Source organism: Nyctereutes procyonoides, unplaced genomic scaffold (genome assembly GCF_905146905.1).
Source record: "Nyctereutes procyonoides isolate TBG_1078 unplaced genomic scaffold, NYPRO_anot_genome, whole genome shotgun sequence".
Classification (NCBI taxonomy): Eukaryota; Metazoa; Chordata; class Mammalia; order Carnivora; family Canidae; genus Nyctereutes; species Nyctereutes procyonoides.
In genome coordinates this window covers 17,532,256-17,555,607 of record NW_026575132.1, presented here as the reverse complement: position 1 = coordinate 17,555,607, position 23,352 = coordinate 17,532,256, and the positions used below count along the sequence as shown (strand labels likewise).

At 36.5% G+C, this 23,352-nt stretch overlaps 1 protein-coding gene across 8 annotated transcripts in view; it reads right to left on the bottom strand.

Moving 5' to 3' along the window:
- The window catches only part of MAP2 (microtubule associated protein 2), a 288,028-nt gene that overhangs the window by 129,935 nt on the left and 134,741 nt on the right, over positions 1-23,352 (bottom strand). For 6 of the 8 annotated variants that reach the window (XM_055345233.1, XM_055345236.1, XM_055345237.1 and 3 more), the window contains exons 3-4: positions 12,272-12,339; positions 3,543-3,603 (exon numbers count right to left, since the gene is read on the bottom strand). The gene's annotated coding sequence lies outside the window, so the exon portion shown is untranslated. Of the gene's footprint in view, positions 1-3,542; positions 3,604-12,271; positions 12,340-12,613; positions 12,719-23,352 lie in introns of those variants that run through there. The other 2 variants (XM_055345235.1, XM_055345234.1) reach the window with 2 other exon arrangements.

Below are 23,352 nucleotides of genomic sequence, written 5' to 3'. Positions count from 1 at the left end.
TATTGCTATTAACACGTGATTCCCTGGTTCTCTTGCACTGCACATGGAGATGGCATTCTGGTCTCTAGTTGGCATTACCTTGCATTTCCTATTGCATACGGCAAGAGTTTTCTTGTAACAATGACTATTTTCCAACTTTGCATTATTTGTTACTCTGGACCTACAACAAATCTTATATAAAAAGATAGCTTACATTTATATTCTATATTACAGCTTTCAATGTGCATTCATATGTTCCATTTCAACCCTGATACCCAGATATGATCTTTATTTTACAGAAAACAAAAGGCCTAGGAAAGGGAAATAATTTTTCCAACTAGCTAGTAAATAGTAAAGATAGAACACTGGAATAATAAGGGTAAAAGAGTCCAAACTTAGACTGATGCGATGAAAATTCATAGTAAAGAATATTAAATATGATCAATAATGGAGGAGTTACCACACATACTTCTCCTAATTATTAAAATAATAAAAAAGTTGAAAAATAATGTAACTGTAACAAAAAATTTTGAAGATATCCCAAAAGTCAGAGTACAGATGGAGAAAGAAACAAGAAACTGCTGCGAGGAGCCCTCGAGTTAACAGCAGGTCCATCTCAAGGAAATCTGGAGAAACCCCAAGCTTAGAGTTTTCAAATACAGAGTTCAAGGGGGCTGTGAGATAGTAGCATGGCAATTCATTAAGAAACTTATTTGGGGGGCACCTGGGTTGCTCAGTCAGTTAAGCGTCCGCCTCTTGATTTAGAGCTCAGGTCATCATCTTGGTCATGAGGTCAAGCCCCATGAAGTCTTCTTGAGATTCTCTCTCCCTCTCCCTCTGTCCCTTCCTCCTGCTCTCTCTCTCTCTCTCTCTATCAAATAAACTTAAAAAGTTGTAAGAAAGAAAGAAAGAAAGAAAGAAAGAAAGAAAGAAAGAAAAAGAAAGAAAGAAGAAAGAGAAAGAAAGAAAGAGAAAGAAAGAAAGAAAGAAAGAAAGGGAGGGAGGGAGGGAGGAAGGAAGAAAAAAAGAAAAAGAAAGAAAGAAAGAAAGAAGAAGAAGAAGAAAGAAAGAAAGAAAGAAAGAAAGAAAGAAAGAAAGAAGAAAGAAAGAAAGAAAGAAGGAAAGAATATATTCAGAACAATTGGGACTCTTTCTATTCTTCTTTCCCCATGCTACTACATTTTTCGCTGACAGGAGAAGCTTTTGCCCCAATGGTGAAAACAAGAACTAACCTTTAATGAAAGAAAGTGATGGGCTTTGGAACCAGATCTAGTATAGATGAATCTATGCAGAACTGAAACAGTTGTAGGGATCCTAACCTGCTCACTTGCCAGTTGCATCTCCATGCTCTTCCTGGGATACCTACTTCCTGACAGACTCTGCCCACTTACCCAGAACCTGTAGTCAGCCTTTATGGTGAGTGGAGGTACAGATCTGCATGATTGCAGAGGAAACTTACAGGAGCTACCTATCATCCTCAGCCTACTTCTTCATACATAAAAACCAAAACCCAAAAATCATCTAAATCAAGACATTTGAGAAAAACCAGCAGCATAAATAAGAAAAAATATTTTTAAAATGACTCCTGAGGAAATAGAGATGATTCAGGGAACAAGGGAATCTACACTTATCTTTCTAAGAGAGATCTGAAAGAATATTGCATACTTTAAAATGAACTTCCTTCCAAAAATGAATTTTAGAAAAGTATCAATAAGAGGAAAAGAAAAAGTTCCTAGAGATTAATACATGATTTCCCAAATACGTAGTTCACAAATTAATTAAAAATAGAATTAGTAGGGCTAGAGGCAAATAATAACTCAGCTGATAAGAAGAAAAAACTCCTTGAATGTAGAAAAAGTGAAAAAGGGATTTTAAAAATATGTGAAAAAGGAGATAAAACAGATCAGTCCAGTAAGTCCAACATTTATCAATAGGAATCTCCTAAATATAGAACAGAGGCAGGGACAGCAAGAAAAAGAAAGCCAGAGGAAAGTTTCTCTGAGTTAAAAAGATACAATTTCAAATGTTCATTTCCAAATGACCCCTTGCAGAAGAGGCAAATTGTCCCTGGTTAAGAATCATTGGTACAGGGTAAGACACGATAGCTATGAGGCCAGAAGACCTGGGTTTTTTATTCGAGCTCCACTAATAATGACCTCTTTAATTTTGGGAAATAAATATACTTGACTTCATTAAATCTCTTCTGTGAAATGGGGATTTAAAAACCCCCACTCTACAGAGTTCTTCTTCTTCCACCCCTCCCCTCTTCTTCTTCTGAAAATGTACATACTTAGCACATAATATGGATTAAATAAATAAAGGTTATTCAGATTTTATTTGCAATTGTAGTAATGGTGATGAGGAAGAGGAGGAGAAAAATGTGTAGAGTGGAGGATGTGTGCCAAGGGTAGTGAGGGAAAAGGAGAGGTCCATGTAGGCCTTGGATGCTTGGTTGGGGGGCGTGGTTATGCTCCAGATCAGCCCTCTCCAATGAAAGTTACGTCATAATGGAAATATACTGTAATAGGTGATGTTTCTATAAAAAGAATGTAGCTATGGAACACTTGAAATGTGGTATGACTAAGGAGGTGAAATTTTAATTATTTTCATTTTAATTAAATGGTTGCCTGTGGCTAACTGCTACCTTATTTATTGACCAGCACAACTCAAGAGAGCAAACAAGAGCCAAAGAGTTTGTATTAACAGTTTGTCTAGGAGATTAATGGGGTGATGGCGTTTGGGGCAGGAAGACAAGATAAAAGCATTTCAGTGACCCTGGCAGCTATAATAAGAGCCTGGATGAAGATGATGGAAAGCAGAATTGGGGAAGAGATAGGTCAAGACAATGACAATGTCCTCAGTGGATCCATGCCTATTGCTGTCTGCCTGGAGACACCTCACCTCAGCCCTAACTCCACTCAATGGTCTCCATGGTTATCATTTTCTGTACATATGCTACCCTTCCCTTTCTACAGCTGAGATCAGAACTGGGATCCATAGCTCCCAGCTTATTCTTTATAAGCTCTTATAATTATCCTAAAAATAGGCAAAATCAAAATGCCTGCTTTAAAAAATGTTTCTTCATAGAGCTGACTTTCTGAAGCTTTAATCATTTTCCTTGTGATCCTAGATTCTTGCTGAGTTATTTACCACTTGCTTTAACTGCCGTGAAACTTAAAACAATGGATTCTTACTAATCTATTCCTCTGTCAAATGCTTTTTAAATCATTAAGATTACATTTTCTCTGATATATTTAGTCTGATCTCCTTTTCATACTGAAAAGTATAAAGCCATTTCAGTAATAACTGCTATTTTTACTAGTCTTTACTGAGCTACATGCTATACTAATCCAGGACTCGACAGGGCAAGAGTCTTTGAGAGAGCAGAGCAGTAATGTAGGCCAGGGCTAGCTTGGAATGTGTTTTTTATTTTAGCAATCAAGTCAGTGCATTATTAAAATATTCCATATTTGGGACAATACACTTATTTATTTGCTTTGGCTGCATATTAGTAAAAAGTAAAAGCTTTAGAGTCAGAACAAGGATATGAGCCAAAGATTTACCGTTTCCTAGTGGAGGGACTTGGGTAGGTCATTTGCATTCTTCAAACTTCAGTTTTCTCATCTGTAATAAATATAATAACAAGATCTGCCATTCCCATTCCAGAGATTGTTGTGAGCTTTGGGAAGTCATATGCTTCGTATGACTTAAAAAATGATACAGAAATTATTTTTTTCTTAAAGTCTAAATGCTACTTCTTCACTGGTTGTATTATTTCAATAATTTTATAAATCAAAGTCTACATCTTAGGCCTTTTTGTGAGGATAACATAGGAAACAACTAAAAATGCACGCACACATTAAACTATGTATTGTATTTATTACTTCCCTTTGACCTATGGAACTATCCACCATCTTTTAAAGGAAAAATATAGCAGTCTGACCAGTTATATGACTCACTCAGGACAATGAATTCTTGCATTGTTTTTAATTTTTTTCATTGTTAGATGTCATACTTGCTCAACTATTTGCTCAATATAATCTTAAAAGTCAATCATTTTAGGGATTTCCATCCCCTCTATATAAGGCAGTCTAGTTATTTATTTTTAAGATTCAACAGCATCACAGATTCACCTGCAGCTATGCTCAAAATCATGCTAATAAGCTGCTATGAGGCACAGAGAATCCTTACTGCTTACGTGTTGTATCTTATTCTGCATATACAACCATGAAATCTTTTTTTTTTTTACAACCAGGAACTCTTACCATGAGAAAACCCTACAATGAGCAAGAAAATACTTATAGAGAACACAAAGTAAAAAACATTGTTCTCATTGGAAATGAAATAAAATATTAGATCTTCCTGAAAAGAAACACCATCTCTTAAGTTCCTCTTCATTGTAAAGAAATATATTTTGGTTGTAAGTGTTAAATAGAGTAGCTTTGTTTTAACAATTACCAGATGTGGATCAATGAACATCCGGCTGCTTTAAACAGTCATAATCCAAAGTCATTAACACTAGGAGAGAATCTGAAGAAAGGTTAATTCGAACCATCTGAGGCAAACCCAAGTAGAATCTACAAAAAACGGGGATTGATTCAAACTTTTTTTTTTTTTTTTTTTGAGAGAGAGAGAGAGAAAAGGAGAATTTGTCAGGACGGCCAGAGATTATCCTCTGTTACCCTGAGACTCTTAACTACTGAATAAGTGGCAAAAAAAGCATAGGCATGGTATTCAATTTCTGCGTATTTTACCAATTCCAGCTTGACTATGCAGAGACCAGTGCGGTCCACTATAGAAAGACTACAGTTACACACACACATATACGTGCCCATACTCATGTGCAAGACTCATTTTCTCAGCTTCAATGTGGTGTATGAATTACGGGCATTTCTAAGCAGACAACACAGTGAATGCAAAGATGCCCGTGACCTGGCTTCTTTCCTCAAGTGCCTCTCTTCAGTGTTCTCCTTGGAGAAATATGGTTATCAATTTAAGTTGACTTCTGTTCATATGAAAACTAGTATTTCACTGGAATTTGGAATTCAAAGTTTCTAATGACACTGCTCACATCTACCTGGCTGTTTAAGTTAACACCAAATGACAAAATTACAGTGACAAAGACCACAGATCTGGTCATGGCCTGGCTTAGAGATAGAAGAAGCCCTTTAAACAAAGGAAACATGCTAACAAGTGGGAGGACATCACAGATGGTCAATAGGCGCTTAAAGTGCTTCCCTGATAGACTAGTGTGCCATATTTATTTGATGGCTTTTTTTTCTTAGATATTTTATAGCTGCAAGGTGTGGTGTAGGAGAAATCAAACAGGTAAATGCAAGTTCCTGCGTCTATAGAGGAGGACTAAGAGCCTCATGGTGGAGGCAGAAAGATAACATCCCTCCAGTTTGTCAAGGCTTCTTATGAACCCTTCGCTCCTTTGAACATTCTAATCGTCTGCAAACACACACATTCTTTATTCAGAGGAATGCAGGTTGCTGCCACCAACCAAAACATTCTACCAAAGAGAAATGATTTTGTTGGAAGAAATGTATTCTCTAAGTCAGAGACCAGCCTCAATATGCAGGAGTCCCCTGTGACTTTAAGTACAGTCCTCCAAGGCTTGTTTAGGGTGTGAGTGGCAAGAAGATGAGAAGTGGACACCCAGAACCTTTGCCATTAAGCACAGCAGGACATGAGGGATGTCAAGTGCTAGGCGGCCAGAGAATTTAGCAGACTGGCACTGTGCTGAACATCCAGGGAGAGAGGAGCTTAGAAGTTCAAAGAAATCATGAAGCAGGGAAACAGAGCTGCAGTCAAGAAACTGGCACAGTGTTGTATGGAAACATATCCCCAAACCTGAGCCACGAGAATTCATTATGTGGCATAATAAACATCGGGCACAGGCAGAAAGATCGAAATGCCAGTAGCTCATTAGGGCTTGTTTAATGGATCTTTCATTAAACAACTGGGTGGAATTGAAAAAGGTCAGAAATAAAGAGACAATTCTCTCTCGGCATCAAAGAGGCACAAAAGTATGCAGTGTTGCTGCTCAAAAAAAAGGGTTCACATTTGACTTCTTTGTAATGACCGCTCCAATCATTTCCAATTTTTCTTGCCTAGACATCTTGCCTCCTAACCTCTTGCTGATCAACGCAGGGCACACTGTCTAGCAGTATCAACATCACAGAGGAGCCTGTTAAAATGTAGGCTCTCAGGCAACCCCCACCCCCCCATTAGACCTAAGGATTCCGAATCTGCATTTTAATCTCAGCTTTCAAGTTTGAGGAGCTGATCTCCCAGCATCTACTCTTATCACCTTATCATCTATTCTCTGCACAGCTGCCGGAGTAATCCTTTTAATTTGTTCACCCACTGATTATTTCCCCCCTTCTAGTTCCATTAGGGCACAAAAGGGCACGGGGTTGGTGTTCAATATTCACTGAATGAATAAATGGATTTTCCCCTAGACTGAGATGAAGTCCAGGTGATATGTAGCTCCCCACCGCCCCCCCCCATATCTTTTCTTTATCACTAGAAAAGTCTCACTCTCCCTTCTCTTGATCTGTAGGGAAGAGGAATTTTGTTTGCTAAGCCTAAATCCTCGTCTATGCTCTTGTCACCTTCGTATCAGGAACTTTTCTATAACTTTGTCCTTCTGCTTACACACAAAGCACCCCCTCTCTATATGTGCCCTCCCTTCAGCTTAGGACTTCCCAAGTTACTAACAGTAAGGTCCCACTGCACTACACTAGTCCTGGACCTCTTAAAGGTGTCTTCTTATTGCTTTCATATCCTTATTTAATCATTCACTTCCCAAGAATTTGCTTCTGTCCCCAACAATTTGACTGGTTTGGAGTCAGACCCAGATTCAAAAACAGCCCTGAAACTTGTGCAACTGTCTCAGTCTCTGTTCCTCCATTTAAGTGGAGATAGCAGAAGACACAGAGTCACCGTGATAATTAAAGTGCTTGTCATAGAGGCTGGCACATGGCAGGTGCTAGCATCATCCTGGATTCCCTTCGTTGGAGGAAAGGCGAGGCTAATTCTGAAACCATCAAGTTATATTTGACCAGAAACTTGACAGTATAAAATACAATGGTTCTGTTGTTAGCAAATAGCCATTGGAAATAATGTGAAATATCATATGAGGGTAAAATTCCATTCCATTACAGCATGAGAATGACTGTGAAAAATTGGGAAACAAGAAGAAACAAATATACCCAATGTCTTCATTATAGGATATTATGCAGGTGGCAAAATGTTTTAAGAGATGCTTAGAATATTCTGAGGAAAAAAGGCAGAATTCAAATTGTATTGTTTTGGTGTTGGTTACATAAATTTAAATGCAATGGGTGAAAGGAAGTAAGCTAAAAAGGTAGAGGGTTAACTGCAGTCTCTGGCTTGTGTTATTATGGATGCTATTATGTCCTTCCTTTACACTCTTCCAAATATGACAAGTTTGCCAAAATGTGGATTTATTGTTTTTACAACAGAAAACACTAATGAAGTAAATAATATATTGAGCAGTCTTTCACTACTGAAGTAAATAGTATGTTGAGCAGTCTTTTACTCATTCTCTTTCTTCAACTTTTCTGCAGAATTTGAAATTTAGCCTTGTTTTCTATTAATTACTTCACCTGTCCTCTTTTATCTATTCTTTAAGACAAATAGTTCTTCCTTTAACATTGCCAATTCTATATCCTAAATGTGGGTGCTGTCAAGGGTGTTCTCTTTGGTCTTCTTCTCTCTTGATAATGTCATGCATGTCATGTCTCCCTAATTTCTCTCTTCCGTGTTGACCTAACATGATCTCTAATCTATCAGACCAGTCTGCCTGCAGATCCAGCCCATCGTGGCCTAAACCCGACCCGTAACTTTTTATTCCCTCTTTCATTTGGCCAGCATTTCTTGGCTGACCACTATGCACTAGGTAGTCTGTTAGAGACTAGGATGCAAGACAAATGAAATAGAGCTTCTTCCTTTAAGCGGCTTTTAGCTACCTTACTCCCCTCATTTTTCCAGTTATCAGATTCAAACGTTAGAGGCAGCACGGAGTCCTGCTGATTTTCATCCCTCCTACCAATCGAGCAGTTGCTATATTCTGCTTATGAGTTTGAGCTCAGAAACATCTTTCATTTTCATGACCTCTTTTTTTTTTATGCCCACTGTCAACACCCTCTTTGACCCTTTATTATTTCCTGGATTATCCTATTAGAGCTTCCAAAGTGATCCCCTCTTCAACATACTCTCATCCACAACTCCATCTCACATAGAGCCATAAAGTAAGTCACCTGTTTAGGTCACAGTGGTCTGCTATTTGAAATACACCCAACAACTTCTCCTAAGATACTGAACAATTTCCTCAAGTTGACATTTAAGGTCCCCCTTTGCATGTACTGAGTTGCACTGGATGATTTTTTATTTTGTAGTTCAAAAGGGTAAAATACTAGCCATTTCATACGGTACGACCGAATAATATTTCCATCCTTACCTTTTCAGACTCCCCCTTCTTCTGCCCTGCACTCTAGAATACAAATGAGACCAGTCTACACTTTCCACCCATGTTCACTTTCTTTGGTCTCTTTGCCAATGATGTTTGTTCTCCCTGGAGTTCCTCCATGCATTATCTCTCCCTTGAATACTTCTTTTCATCCCTAACCTCCACCTCAAAAGACCCATCCTCCATAAAATATTTCCAGTTGAGTCTCTTCTCAATTGTTAGTAATCCTGGCCAGCAATGAAGTCCCTTAAGAAATTATTCATGTGTCTCTTATGGTACCAATGAGCCTTGAGGCTACTTCTTTGTTTTGTTGTGCTGCACCCAACTGAGCTCCGAAAGTGTGCTGTTCTATATACGATGTTCTGCAAGAAGAGCATCTTAATACCCATTTGTGTAACAATTGTTAGTGCCCTGAGCTACTTCTCAGGCTTAGTCATTTTTAAGGTTGAATGTGGTATCTGTGTACTGCATACTATTCCCTACTCGTTTATTTCTTTTTGGTCATTTGAAACTTCTGCTATTATTTCAATAAAAATAAAGTTGTAAAATGTGGCATCAAGTTATGCTATTTAACACTTAAATTCTCTGGCTAATTTTCTTATATAGATTATGCAATTATTAATACATCTTTATCGTAAGGACACAGGGGTGTTCTATGAATTAACTTATCTTAAAACTTCCCAATTTATCTCTGATATTCCTCTTTAAAGAATAACATTCTTAAAAAAAGAATAAAGCTCTTTAGTTTAAATATAAGATAATATATTAATAATATATATCTGAGTTTGAATATTATGTTACATATTTGAAGATATGTTTATTCCTAACATAAGTATATAAAAACAAGTACCTGCAGGCATACTGTTTTAACTATATTTCAGTACATATCATCTGCATAAATAAAATATTAAAGTACTGGTTATAAGTCAAAAAATCTACTAGAAAAAAAAATGTAGTATGTTGTAGTTAATATGAAGGAATTTGGGCCAAACTTGTGTTGTTTGCCTAGTTGGAATCTCCGTTCATTCATCTATAAAATGGAGACTATACTCACCTCCCAGGATTGTAGAGTGAGTTAAAACAAGATAACGTACTTGAAGGGTTTACGATATTATCTAGTATATAGTTAATAAAAATATAGTTTTATTAATAAAAATAAGTGACAACAAAAAATAGCATTCTCTAAAGCTATTATGACTCCAGAAGTTTCCTTATACATTATGAAATGATGTCATACTAGTCCATAATGAGCAACAAAGCATTTAGGAAGACTATGACATCATTTCTAGTATTACAGAGGGAATTAGAGAGAGAGAGAGAGAGAGAAGGCCTCCTCCCCTCTGCTGCAGCAAAATCTTGGCTGAAGACATGAAGAGCAATAAACAATGTCAAGCTTGGGAGTAGTATTTAGGAAGCATCCATAAAGCAAAACTCATGCTGCAGTTTGGCTTCTTTCCCTTGATGAGGAAAGTGAAAAGGGACATTTCAAAAATTCTTTCCATCTTAACCTAAAACCAGAAAACTCCTATTCTATATAGCTTGGAGAAATTTTCACACATGGTTTGCCCGATTTTTTTTTTACCTGGTATTAATTATTCAATTATTTATTATTAATTAAAGACATATAATGAACATTAGGGGTAGCTAGGGAAAAAAGTACCAAAGGTCTGTTTTATAATGTGTAACCTCAAGAAAAACAAGAACAAAAAAAAGTAACGGTGGAAAATGCTGATGAATCATTTACCCATCAAATAATTAAATAAATATCTGTTGAACTCCTACTGTGGTCCAGGCACTATTTTCTGTGCTGAAGATATGAGTGAAAAAATCAGTGAAATAATTAACTAATGTCAAGACGAGTTTGATTAGCAAAATCGTGATACAGATCTCTGACTCCCTTATAGTCTAAAAGTCAAATTCAATTCTGATTTGACGCCATAACGGTCTATTTCAATAAACTCTGGTTTATTACACAAAATCTGTCAACACACCCCTAGATAAATTTAAAGTGGTCCTAGAAATTTAGGCACCAAGAGCCTTTTGGTGAGGTATTATGCCATTTATCCAATACCCAGATAAATCTCAACAGAGCTGATTAGTTCCTATTAACAATATACTGAATACATTTTTTTTTAGTGGTTAGATAATAACATCATCCTTTTCCAACTCATGTAAAATATTCCAATGTTCAAAATTAATATATGAGTTCCTAAACAACCCTGAGGATTAGGAAACAGATTCTCACATAAAGTATATACTGTATGGATTTTGTGAGATGGGAAAATACCAAATAGATTTTTTTTCACCAAATATGAAATGTATTCACTTACTCTGAGTGGAACCTAAAAAATGAGAATAGTCCCAAGGGCTTTACAATATCCAGGAGGAATAGTAAGTCCTGCGTGGGGATTTCATACCTGAGTCCACTGAATAATTTCTAAGGGAAAAAATGTAATATATTTCATGTATCTCTGAGGCTAGTCTACTCGATTTTGTTCAATATCTGAAATAATGCAGTTTCTTTTTTTAGAACACACTGATTTATTTTAATGAATTCATTCTCTTGTGCAAAAATATTATGTGATACTGCCTACACTCTGGAAGGGTGGTGACAGTGGCATCTGCCCCTTCCCTCTCTCCCACAATAACTACCCACAGCAGCAAGGTTCTTAGTGGAATGAATAAATTAAGGTTCTCATAATTACACACTGCAGAGAAAATTAAACAAGGACAATGCATTCGTCTCCTTCAACTGCTACAAATATTCACACTCACAGGTGTACACTCACAGACTTCTGGTATTTCAGGATCAGTTGTTGAACATTAACTATTTCCAAAGTACATTTTAAAAAACTAACCTCACTGCATAAAATATTTTGGGTTAATAAGCTTGAGAGGAAATACTATCTGAATGCCAAAGAAAGATTTAAACCATGTTATTGATCTCAACAAGGCAGAAAATGTCTTCCATTTTTCAAAGGCAAATTACAAATATAGCTTTTATTGACACGAGTACATGCTGAAGTCAAAGATAATTTTAAAGAATTAAACAAAAGGTAATACCCATAACTGCCATCTCCAATCAATATACATCCTGATGCTGAATTTGAAAATTAATATTTTTCATGTAAGGCAGAAGGCCCAGGATCAATGGATTCAACTGCTTCCATGAGGAGATGAAAGATTACCTTATTATGCTAAAAAGCATAAATAAAATCAGTTCTTTTAATAACTAACAACCTCTGCCTTTAAATATGGTGTTAAAGATCGAAGCATCAGTGAAGAAGTTACAATATTTTATTCACAAAACCCGACAATACTGAGTCATTCCTAGGCTCTCGTCTATAGCGGTCCTTCTAACTGGGAAGGGCAAGCCATTTCATTTACCCATTTAAAAATACCACTTATTAGCAGGATTCCCTCAGATAAAAATCATCACTTTAGTATATTTCTGTTAAATTTAAATGACTGAATTTTCACAAAGACAGAGACTTAGGACTTTTTTTTTTTTTAACCTGCTACAATAATAAAAACCCGAAAATAAGCCAGACATATTGATATTTGTTAACAACTCTCAACACAGGCAAAAGACATAATTCCTTAGACGTCTTATCATCAAAACAGCCTTGAATAATGGCATTCTCTGCATGGGAAAAGCATACATGCTATAGACAATGATCAACGTAGGCTTAAGGATAAAAGACCAACCATAGAGAGATTAATTTAAATGAAAACATTCCAAATCCTCCCTGATTTCCCCTCATTTAAACATCCAAACAAAACATGTGGTACCTTTTAATTTTCTGAATGAGTAGTTCCCAATCAATGTTTCTTCGGCTAGAGACAACAAGCTGAAGAATCTACCGAAACAAAACAAAAGAAAAAATATACAGATACAGATTGTTAACTAAATATTGAAAATTGTAACTCACCAGTAAGCAAATGCATTCTTTATAATCCAGATAATAAATCTACGTCTTGAGAGCTGTAGTACAAATAATGCAGTACTTGAATTTTTAGGAAGCTTGGTAATGAATTTTAAAGCATTTTACTTTGAGATCACATAAAGCAGATCCTTTGAAAAACCGAGTAAAAATAAAACAAAATAAAATTCAAAAAACCCCAAAGCATTACCAGTGCATATGCAGCGATACCACCCAAGTCTAGCCTTTGAGAATTGCTGCAGAATCCTTCTCCGGGAGCATTATCTCTACGGGCTGGCTCTAGCTCTCTAGCTCCAGACAGACGCAGTCTGCAAGCCACCAGCTCTTCTCTGTGTGTGTCGGGGAAAAGGAAGCTGCAAATTAGAAAAAGTCCCCGCAGTGGCGAAAAGGAAAATAAGGCGAGTGGGAGAGGGAGAGAGAGCTCACTAGCCTCAGAATTTTCGAGAATGATGACAAGCCACCCAGCTCCGCCATCATTCACTGACAATAAGATGCAGCCCTGGCTTATGATTTAGCGGTTTACCATAGGGGCTTCTGGTATCAAATACCTGACAGGCATTTTAATTGCCTCCATCCAAGTGTGTCCCCAGGAGTCGAGTCTATAAGCCTATGAATGTCATCATCTGGTCTCCTTTGTGTTAATGCCAGACACACACACACACACACACACACACACGCACACAGTGCTTAAATAGAGTTTCCTGGCATAATATAGGATTACAAATAAATCTGGCTACACAAACTGGACATGATAAATGATAGTTTATCATGATAGTTTATGGGAATATTCATTATCTGCATTAATGACATCAGAGATTGATGTTTTGTCACTGGCTGCTAATTACAATATTTTAAAAACTGAATATCCCATATTGCTTACTTATATTCCAAAATAAGTTACTGTGCCCAATAAAAATGCATATATTTATTTGTGTTTTCTTAGGGAAAATTCAATCCCCTTGTAACTGTGATAATTACACACTTGGCAATATTTTCCTTACAAGGGAGAATGCAGCAAAAAACAAAGAGGATTAGGAAACCAGGGTTGATGTGTGATTTCTGTGAGCAATCTGTTTTATTCCGTTTATATACAGAAGCAAAAAAAGGAGGTGGCAATGAGCTTGGGTACCAGGACATTACAGTCCCTGAGGGCCAAGGCAGGGAATTAAATCTCTGGCACAATCAGTATCCCCTTTATGTTAGCAACTGAAATTAACAGTTGAATATCCTTGTTTCACAGTGCCCCTTATGTAGGGAGGTTAATGTGGAATAATTCCCTGAATTTATGGCCTGGACAAAAGGGCTGGGAAAAATGTTAATAAATAAATTAATTTTTTACAGCATTGTTAGGTTCCTGCATCAGTGAATGGAGCAAAATTTAATGTCTACCAAAAGGGCCGGGTATGAAGAAGGTTGCTGGGATGGAGCATCACCATGGTTACTGGAAACAGAAAGTACTGTGAAAAATAAGGTGATGAGAGAGAAAAGGGAAGGAGACTCCAGTGGAGGAAATTTAGAGTGATATGCTTCATTCTTTGCCTTCTAGAAAAGAACTGTCTCTATCAGTTTTACACTCTATTTTGAACGCATTAGGATGAATTTGCATTCTCCATTAGCTACCTTTCTTCTCCATTTTTTGATCACTAGCTAATTTTGCTTTCATAAATATTCAAATTATGGTTCTTTTGTATGAGATGGTTCCTACTTTTTCTTGCCTCTGTCCATATCCCAGATGCAGGGCCACCACTCAGCCTAGTCCACACCCTTTGTTTCAGCAATAAGGAAGAGAGACCCAGAGAATCTGACCAAGGTCACAAAGCAGGCTGGAGATCCAGCAGACACACCAGCCCAGTTTCCTGACTCAGGTGCCCTGCTTTTCTTCTTTTACCAAGTGATTTTCTTTCTGTACTCCCTTCATTGTTTGCAAGCAAAAATGATTCCAGAAACATCCTTTGTCTTTGATTTTGTAGGCCCTCCTTTATTTGCTAAAGCAGTGATCTTTGTCTTTAAAATATATTTCAGGGATCCCTGGGTGGCGCAGCGGTTTGGCGCCTGCCTTTGGCCCAGGGCGCGATCCTGGAGACCCGGGATTGAATCCCACATCGGGCTTCCAGTGCATGGAGCCTGCTTCTCCCTCTGCCTGTGTCTCTGCCTCTCTCTCTCTCTGTGACTATCATAAATAAATAAAATTAAAAAAATATATATTTCAATAATTCTGAGACTAACCTTGCTTAATATCTGTGCTGTACTGTAGCGGAGGTCTGAAGAATCTGGGGTAATTATGCCACTGCTTTTCTTTCATTTCCAGCTCAACAATCAGATGAATTGAGCATGATTGCCCTTTTGTGATACTATCTTGTCGAGCCTGAACTTAATCATCATATACCAGGCACTCTATCATCCCTGGCATCGTTCTTCCTGCAAGCATGAAATCGGGCAATTAAACTGAGCTGTCCTTCCAGGGTTCCTCCTAGTTAATAAACAGTGTGAAGTTTCATGAGGTTACCCGAAATCATGAAACTGGAGAAAGAGAGCATTCACTCAACAACAGCCACTGGGGGGCGCAATATTTGTTTAAAATCTTTCTGAGTCAGCAAAAATTTTGATTAGGATTCTTGACCTTGATGTTTTACTGTGTTTCTTTCGTTCATAAAATGGTCTTTCAATATTTATTTGTTATGACTCATTGCCCTTAGGTTAACTCATCCACAGGTAGGGTCAGATGGACTCTTCTGATGTCTGAGATGCAGTTGCTACCATCACTGCTGTCCTCTGACCCCAGAATGCCAGCTATAAAATAAAGAATTCACATCTAGAAATATGATCACCCTAGTACAATTACAAGAGATTTCAGATTTCAGTTAATCTTACATAATAGGACTCTTCTCCTCCGAAAAGAGTTCTTTAAATATGATCTCTCTGTTAAATGTCTATTTTTCTTTCAGTGATATAGACACTAAAGCTATTTTTCAAAACAAATGTTTTAATATATTACATTAATTATTAATTATCTATTGTTCACCTCTGGGCACAAAAAATGATGCACACATGATGTAATTTCTTGGAACATAAATCATATTTTGTCAGAATCTCCTAAAGCACACATAGTGGTCCTGTTGAGTCTAATAAATAGCACAGATTCAAAAATATGTTATACTCTTCAGGAGTCATTATTTGAGAATACCTGCTTTGTCATTGAGAATGAGTTGGTAAATTCTTTTTCTTTTTTTTTTTCCTTTTCATTTGTTAGTGGATGGAATTATTACTTTAACATGTCCATGTTTATAATTCTTCCCTTTAATTATATTCTAGGAATACAAAACGGTAGATATTTGAGACCTTTCATGATTTTTAAATATTCTTTGTATTTATGCTTACGAGCTTAAAATGTAATACTTTCCTTACCCTTTCTCTCTTTGACAATATTCTAGACCTCTGCTTAATACCATTTATCAGTTCATCTAACCAGTTTTGATGATGTACATATATATATTTCAAATACTTGATAGGTCCTAGGTGTGGGAGAAAAAAAAAACATTTCCTTCTCCAAGAACTTCAATTTTAGTGAAGGGGTCATAAAACTAAAGAAGAATCTAAGCTGACAATTCTTTTCCTCAGTTTGATGACACACTATGTCTATAGTTATAATGTCTCTGTTATAATCTGCTGCATCTCAGATCCTGATCCTTAAGAATCTGATTTAACTATATCCCCAGATTCAGTTAGCATAGCCCTGTGACTTCTGAAAGACCCCTAGTTTTACTCCCTAAATATACTGGGTGTGTCACTCTTGAAGTTCTTTAGGAGCGATTACTGGAGGTATTTCTTCCTTTCCTAAAGCCTTTCTTTGGTCAGATAACCATCTTCCCAGCCAGGGTTTTGCTGACCACCATAATGAAAACTGCAACATGTCCCTTCTACTGCCCTTCACCCTGCACGTTCTTTTCCTTTCCACTGCACTCACCACTTTACAACACACCATAAACTTGTATTTATTATGTTATTTATTATGTTTTTTATTTATTACCTTCCTCCCTCTGCTAGGTCCATGAAGGAAATCATCTTTACATGCTTGGGATGCTGCTATATCCAAAGCATCCAAAATAGTGGCTGGGAATATAGCAGCATTCAATTTTTTTTTTTTAATGAGTAAATATGAAAATCACATTAGTGGATAAATTGAAGCATTTAAGCACAAGAAAAGTCTTTGTGTTTTATATTGATTTCCTTGCTCTGTATCTTCAGTCTTCCTTATGAATATTGTATTTTATTTGAATTATAAATCACATTTTCCCATGGAATCAATATTTGTTTTGTAATTTCCATTAAAGGATATACATTTATTTAAAAAAGGGAGTTGTCTCCTGTTTTGTTTGAATTCTGCAAAGTACCTACCATGGGACCATTAGCTCTTAAATGCTGAGAAAGAGCTTCATTGATAAATAATACTTGTATTGGTGTTCAATATGCTAACATTCAATCTTTAGATTATTTAAATAAAATCAGAATACTTAATAAATCAATATTGCCTTATGGTCAAAATGCTTAGAAGTAGCTTTTTATTACTTTAAAAAATTAAGATTTTATTTTTCAGTAATCTCTACATCCACATGGGGCTTGAGCTCCCAACCCCAAGTCCAAAAGTCACATGATCTACCAACTGAGCCAGCCAGGCACCTCTGAAGTGGCTCTTTATAAATTGACTATAATTACTATACTTTGTACTTAAAAAATTAATTACAGAAATAATAATTATGCTTCTACCTTATACTCTTAAATCTGTCATTTTAAACATAAGCAGATATTTGAGTACTTTAAAAATTATTATGACATCCAGATTCACTGTACACTATTTTGCCTTATTTACCACAGATGGCATCTTTTCTTCCAACAAATGTTCACACAAAAGCAATCTGTGTTCAGACTCCAAGGCCCAGCACCCCCCCTCCATAAGACCTACTGAGTCAGAATTTCCACAGGATGGGCCACCTGAAACCTGTGTGCTCAAGGTGATTTGAATGCCTGGAAAACCTGGGGCTATACCATTTCTAGGGGGCATACGCCTACAAAGGAAGTCTAGAAAATTTAGGTGTTTGGTCTGCAGACTGAGCTCACGCCAATCAGAGGTAATCAAACTGCTCACAAAGCCTCAGTAGTCATGGTTAATTGATGCTTTACTTGCTTATCCCTTCAAAAGGACTATAAACTTTCTTAAGGGAAGACAATATATCCCTAATAAGAGTCCCAGTTCCTAACATAAAGATTTAATAAACTTTAGTTAATGCAAAAAAAAAAGTATACAGTGGTCAAACATAAAAAAAAAGGAGAAAGAAAAATGTCACAATTAGCATATCAGTCTGAATTATATGAAATGTTGAAATTCCATTACTTTTTAACCTATAAAATGGCAATTTCTTGTGGTTCAACCTAGTACCTGGAGAAACTATAAAAGGAAGCAGAATTGAATACAGTGAACTGTACAAAATGTCCCAGTCTACAGCAAGGGCAAATCTTCAATGGCCACTAATTAAAATATGACAAGTTTCAAATTCGATCTGTGGCACCAACCAGAATATGACAAATTATAAGAAGCATAGACCCCTAAACTATTGATTTCTTTTAAGGCCAAGAGGCTCTGTGATTCCTTGAGGATCTGAAAATCTAGAAATGTTTCTGGAATTCTTTGACAAATTCAATAAGTCTCTGGATCTCATTTTTTGAAAACACAAGGGCAAATAGGTTCAATGTAATATCATTAGTGAAAGGCATAAGCTCTAGGGAGTTCCTGATTTATAGGATGAATAACAAGTGCTTGGGAGTTAAAAGACAATCACTAAGTACCAAAAGGATACATGTATGTAAATTACTCACATGGGTTTCTTTTGTTTTTCGTAGCAAACTACAAAAATTATTAACGTTAACAAAGCTGAATTATACTTTATAAAAAATAAATAATCCATATCTTGAGAAACTCATATATAGGATTTTAAGAGCAGATAATGAACAAATATTACAAAGGACAAAAATCCCCCTCCCCCAATAAAGTCTTTAAATCACTTGACTCCTGCCCTAAATTCTTCTTGTTATGATTAAAAAGGATGAACTACATTCATTAGCTTGTTGTGTACTTTACCTTTCATTAACTTTCATTAGGTATTCTATGCTACTGAGCTAGATTTTTACTTACCTAAAATCTGAAAATAGATGATTATTGTCCAGGCCTCAAGTCCTCTAATTATTTGCTTTATCTTATATTTAAACTATCTCCTATACATATAACCTCGTAGAAAAATTTTAAACCAAGATACTCAGTATTTCCATTGAATTTAGGTAAAGAATGAATCAGAAATGAGGTATGTTTATAAAGAAGCAAAGAGCATACTGACATATGGGTCACCCGTGGTCATCTTTGCTATCTTCACTGTGATTTTGATCAGACTTGGCCTTCGGTGGGACGGATGGTTGTATTCTAAGCAAGGAAGATGAGGAGTAAGGCAAGATAACTGGACTACTTTTCAACTGCTCTTGGATCATGCTCTAATCCTCTGAGTCATCATGATCAGAGTCTGGCTTCACGATTTCATTTTAAATCTTAGTGTGGTGATTTTTTTTTTGTAAAATTCAGTTATATTCTTATCTAAATGTAAGTACAAAATACATTTCAAATTATTTTTGGGCTATGCATCATTTTTAACCTCAGAACTACTCATATTTCACAGAAAAAAATCATAGGTAGTTTAAAAAATAACACACTTTTGTTCTTCTTTTTTCTTAAAGATTTATTCATTTGAGAGAGAGAGAGAGTGCGGGCACACACAAGCAGAGGGAGGGGCAGAAGGAGAGTGAGAAGCAGACTCCGGGCTGAGCAGGGAGCCCCATGTGGGGCTCGATCCCAGGACCTGACCTGAAGGCAACTGCCCAACCCACTGAGCCAGCCAGGCAGTCCATTTTTGTTTTTCTTTATTCCATTAATGCCCTTATTTCACTCATAAGGCCAAAAAGATGATGTAAATAGAGAAAGAGAGAGAGAAGATTTTCTCATTGTCAGCACTCAAAATACAGTTTGACTGCAATTTAATGAAATAGCTAGCTCCAAGGCCCGATTTAGGTTGTGTATGCCATTACCACCAAGGCTTAGGAAATGACAGTGCCCAAAGTTATATTCTGCTCACACACTTTCAGCAAAGTATACTGAAATTCTTTTTTAAAAACAGTAAGATGGGCAGCCCGGGTGGCTCAGCAGTTTAGCGCTGCCTTCAGCCCAGGGCATGATCCTGGAGACCCGGGATTGAGTCCCACATTGGGCTCCCTGCATGGAGCCTGCTTCTCCCTCTGCCTGTGTCTCTGCCTCTCTCTCTCTCTTATGAATAAATAAATAAAATCTTTAAAAAAAAAGAAAAAGAAATAAAAACAATGTGAGGGGAACTGCAGTTCTGAAAAATAATTGCAGGTTCTATTCATCAAGTCATAATCTCCTTATACTGGAAGAATTATGTTGGGACTACAACTCTCTCTTTATCTTGAAAAGAAAGCTATAATGGCAGAACAACTGAAACCTTGCACATTGCTGTTGTGAGCGCAAGTTAGCGTGAACACTTCTGAAAACTCTCTGGCAATTTCTAGTAAAGTAAAAAGTATGTCTCCCTTATCAGCCAGCAATTCCATTTCTAAGTATATACACCCAGGAGACCTGAGTACATCGTCGACCTAAACACATATTACAAACTGTTCTTAGCTTTATGCATCATATCATGAAATCAGAAACTACTCCAATGTTCATCCATAGTAGAGGGTATTATGGTTATGTTCATATAATGGATTAGTACACTTATAAAAAAAAAGGAATGAAAAAGAATTTGTTTGCATGCAACCAAATAGATGAATCTCATAGGCATAATGATAAGAAAACACAAAAGAGTACATACTGTATTATTCCATTTATATGAAATTCAAGAACAGACAAAACTAATGTTCAGAAATAGAAGTGAGAATAGTGTTTACCTGTAGTGAGCATTCTGCAAAAGGGTTCAGGTCTGAACATACACATGTAGGCATCCAACCATGGCTGCATAAGCGAAGGCCCTATGAGGATTATGTGTTAAATAAATGAGCTGTGAGGGGATATATTCCTTAGAAGGAAGAGAACTTCAAAAAAAAAAAAAAGATTTATTTATTTATTTATTTATTTATTTATTTATTTATTTGAGAGTGAGAAAGAAAGAGAGAGAAAGAGAGTGGGGGGGATGGGGGAAGGGCAGAGGGAAAGGGAGAGAGAATCTCAAGCAGACTCCACACTGAGCACAAAACCCAACAAAGGGCTCGATCTTATGACCCTGAGATCATGACCTGAGCTGAAATCATGAGCCGGACACTTAACAAGACTGAGCCACCTCAGTCTCACAGACTGAGAGAACATTTTACATGGGCTTTTAATACATAGGAAATGGTGAAGTAAAAAACTGCATAGTTAAGTGTGTTATCTTAGAAATTTAAGCACATGTAAAAGTACTTGTCTATAGCAATACATACTGAATTACACTATGAGGACAAAACTGTGGACAGATTAGGTGTTTTCTATATTGCCCCTTTCACACAAATCCCTTGCCTGCTGATATTCACCATAATTACTAGTTTACTTCAAAATTATCTATTTCCTTGCTTCCAATCCAAATCTTACACTTCCTTTTTGGGCCAATTAATGTCCTGCCCTCTTTTATAAAGGCTTCCAGAACAGCCCCAGTACACAGTGCCACGAAGCACTCTGATTTCTCAGAATCACCATGATATCAAATAAAACAAAATCACTATGGTACTATAATGACTAATATTATATATGGCCTTGAGCTGATCTTATGTCATTTTTATTCATTTACTTATTCTAATATTGACCTATTTATTTATTTATTTATTTATTTATTTATTTATTTATTTATTTTTATGATAGTCACACACACAGAGAGAGACAGAGGCAGAGACATAGGCAGAGGGAGAAGCAGGCTCCATGTACTGGGAGCCCGACGTGGGATTCAATCCCGGGTCTCCAGGATCGCGCCCTGGGCCAAAGGCAGGTGCTAAACCGCTGCGCCACCCAGGGATCCCAATATTGACCAATTTAAAAGGCAAAGAGTAAAATTCTAATATAAATGATTAAGTATCTATAATGTTCCAACTTCTTTGAACACGTTCGTTTAGTCAACAATTTTGAGAGTTATGAACCTCCATTTTACAGGAGGAAATAGTTCCAATTAGGTTTGGTTATATGTCACAGCTGGTAAGTGGTGAAGCAGAAATTCAATCCCTGGACTTCAGAGTTACTTGTAATTCAGCCTAACAATTCTAAGGTGTCATCAGAAGAGAGGAGATAAATTAAACATAGAATTAACAATTTTCCATTTTGCCGGAGCACATACTTTAAGACAGACTCTATTAGGCTAAGTGTGCATAAAAGAGATAGCATTAGAAATAAAAATTTTAACTTTCAGAATTATTTCAGCTTCCATCAGTTCATATATAAATGATGTATATGCGTGAACACAAGCCTTCCTATAGTTAAGGAAGACATTGTAATTTTATTTACTATCTATTTGGTCTAATCTTGGAAGAGTGACATGCACGGGATATACACTCATCTGTCTTTGAAGAACTGCACTGTTTGACAGTTTGAATTTATTGTGTATGTTTTTAAACCTTGTTGAAATTAATGTATGTCTCAGAAGTATAGATTATAATGGTAAAATTCCTGTATTACATAGTCAATTACTACCCCCATTATATCAATGTAGGAATAATCAAATACCATGGTTAATGGTACTTAATGGTATTTTAAAGGCTACATCAAAAAAACATTATATCAATATCATATGCAAGTGCATGTCTTATTTAAATTAACTTGAATTAATTTACAGTTAAATTCTAGGTGTGGGACATTTTTCTTTCAAATAACTCCAGTCCCTCCATTAAGTCTTTCCTCAAGTGGTATCTTCTCAGTGAGGCTTGCCTTGACCCTTGCAACCTGCGATTCCCATCCCCAGTCTCCTTTATCTTATTTAGCAGAATACTTATAATTTTGTAAATATACTATATAACTTATTTCTTATGCTTATTCTTTATTGTCTGTCTCTCCTCATTCATTTGTAAGCCCCAAAAAGGCAAAAGTCTTTGCCCTTTTTGTTCACTAACATCCCCAGGTGCTTAGAACTAGGCTTGGCACATAATTGGCACACAATGAATATTCACTGAACTCATGCATGCATGCATGAATGATTAAATTATAACACTAAAACTCACATACAAAGCATGACTTATCTCCTTAAAAATCTGGCCTGAGTTTTTTTAAATTTTATTTATTTATTCACGATAGACACAAAGAGAGAGAGGCAGAGGCATAGGCAAAGGGAAAAGCAGGCTCCCTTGCAGGAAGCCCCATGAGAGACTTGATCCCAGGACCCCAGGATCACGCCCTGAGCCAAAGGCAGATGCTCAACCACTGAGCCACACAGGCATCTCTGGCCTGAGTTTAAACAGTTGACAAAGTCTGTAGAAATCACCAATTTCAGAAATCACTTGACAAAACACATGGTGTAATTATTTTATTATTTTTGTGTCTTGGTTAACTATAGAACTTGTTAAATATACAAGTTTTAGGTTTTTTAATCTATGACACATTTATAGCCACTCTAGACACCTCTTTTTAAATATTTACAAATAGTTATCTGTTTATTATTTATATTGACAAAAATTCTTCTAGCATTTTTTTACCTGGTTATGAATCCTAGTTATAACTTGCATGTTTATTTTTATCTTTCCAATCACCTAAAGTCGATACAAACTGCTTTCTTCCACTATATACAACCAGCCATATTTACAGGAGAAACAGGAAGCCATGGAAGAAAATAATGAGATTTAGTGTTGAGGAATTCTCACTCAATG